The following is a 2,422-nucleotide window of genomic DNA, read 5'->3' as shown; positions in this document are numbered from 1 at the left end:
GTTATGAGCCACCATGTGGTTGCTGGGATTTGAACTCTGGACCTTCGGAAGAGCAGTCGGGTGCTCTTACCCACTGAGCCATCTCACCAGCCCGGTACACACTCTTAATTCCAGCTCTTAGGAGGATCTCTGAATTTGAAGCCAACTTGATCTGCTTTGTAAGAAAGTCAGGAAAAAAAGAAAGAAAGAAAAAAGAAGCAAATCTACCTTTTGATAAATTTCGGCATTTAACTAGTTAATTGCATATCATACACACCCATGATTTTAGCTCTATCGTTAGCTCTATCGTTAGCAAAATCCTCCTCCTCCCTTTTGGTATAGTTCTATCAAGGTATTCGAATTGGTTAGGATTTGCTTGCTTGTCCCCTGAGTTCCAGGTTAAGGACTGAGTCAACCTCATCCCTATTAGGTAAATTAGATACAGTCTTTCTGCTTTAAATCTTATGAAAGCACCAGACATGATGGTGCACGCCTTTAGTCCCAGCACTCAGGAGGCAGAGGCAGGTGGATCTCTGTGAGTTCAAGGCCAGCCTGGTCTACAAAGAGAATCCAGGACAGCCAGGATTCTGTTACACAGGGAAATCCTGTCTGGAGGAAAGGGGAGGAATCCTTCAAAACCTTTGCAGCTCATCCAATGTGACTTCTGTCCCTTCTTGCCTGCCTGCTTGCCAAACCGGCCAGATCACTTTTCTGCTACTAGGGTCTTGTGCTTGACAACCACCAATACTGCCCCTGTCTCAGTTCTTTTGAACGTGCTCCCCTGAAGGATACCAAGTCCTACTTCCTCAACTGAGGTATCCCTGGTTGCCGTGGTCCTCGGAGCACTGAAAAAGCCCTGGACTTCATCCCCAATTTGGGCTTGCCTGAAGCCTCTGTAGGTAGGTGAAGGGCTGCAAGGCAGTTAGCTACTTCCCTCTGGGCAGGACGTGTTTACCCCCAAAGCTACCTTGGAGTAGAAATTTACAGAGACCCAGTAGCCTTTGCACTCAGAAAGGAAAAATGCCGTGACACCCAAGTTTGCAGTAATATTTTTTAAAAAAAATATGTTACTTTTAATTCTTTTAATTTTTTTAGCTTTACCTAGAGTTTACTATTTTTTATTAATTTATTTATTTATTCATTTTACATCCCAATTGCTGCCCACTCCTTCCGGTTCTCTCCCCACCGTACAGTCTGGCTACCTTGTCTGGCCTCAGTGGGAGAAGATACACATATCCCCGCAGAGACTGGATGTGCCAGAGTGGGGCGGATAGGATGGGGAGTTTCCAGAGGAGAAGAGGAGGGATTTAGAGGCATGCCATATACCCGCTGGTCCCCGCTTCCTTTTGTGACATTTCCATTAAGGGACAATGTGTGGTTGTGTCATTTGTGAGGAGAAAAAAAAAAAGACACGGGAGCCTCAGGAGTGTCCCCAGATTTTTAGGGACCTAGACTCAGGTTGAACAGGCATGTATGGGTTCTACAAGAAGAAGAATGTCAGTATCCACCAGTTTATGATGAAACTGATTTGGAGATTTTGTTTTTGAGGCAGAATCCCGCTGTGTGGCCCTGATTGTCCTAGAACTCACCCTGTAGATGAAGCTAGCCTCCGTCCCCCGAGTGGAGTGCTGGGATTAAAGGGGTGTGCCACAACAACCAGTTAGTTAAAAAACAAACAAATGAACAAACAAAATTTTCAGACTTACTGGTCAGATGCCACAGCAAGACCCCACAACCTGTAGGAGTCGGTTCTTTCCTTCTACCATATGGGCCCCAGAGATGGAATTTGGTTGTCAGGCTCAGCCATGGTGACCTTTACCCACTGTTCTGTCTTGCTGCCCTGAGTTGGGGATTTTGTTAAAGTTTTTTTTTGTTTTGTTTTGTTTTGTTTTTTAATGTACATTGGTGGTTTTATCTGTATGAGGGTGTCAGATCCCTGGGAACTGGAGTTACAGACAGTTGTGAGCTGCCATGTGGGTGCTGGGAATTGAACCTGGGTCTTTTGGAAGAGTAGTCAATGCTCTTAACCACTGAGCCATCTCCCCAGCAAGGGAGATGTTAAAAAAATATTTTAATATAGGCTTAATACTATAGAAAAAGTGAGGTGGTTAGAAGAAAAAAAAATACGTTATCTGTGTGGGAGTATGTGCTTCCTAAAGGAGAGCCATGCAAAGTATAACCGAGTGTGTGTCTAGACTCCTTGGCAAGAGTAAGCAATTAATTTTCTTAGCATTAGCCATATCTACCATTTGGGTGGCTCTTGTCTCAAAAGATTGATAATATGAGCTAAAGAAACAACTGCCTGGGGCTGGTGAGATGGCTCAGTGGGTAAGAGCACCCGACTGCTCTTCTGAAGGTCCGGAGTTCAAATCCCAGCAACCACATGGTGGCTCACAACCATCCGTAACAAGATCTGATGCCCTCTTCTGGAGTGTCTGAAGAC

Source organism: Mus pahari, chromosome 23, assembly GCF_900095145.1.
Source record: "Mus pahari chromosome 23, PAHARI_EIJ_v1.1, whole genome shotgun sequence".
Classification (NCBI taxonomy): Eukaryota; Metazoa; Chordata; class Mammalia; order Rodentia; family Muridae; genus Mus; species Mus pahari.
The sequence above is the reverse complement of the archived record's forward strand: the minus strand, read 5'-3'. Positions refer to the sequence as shown.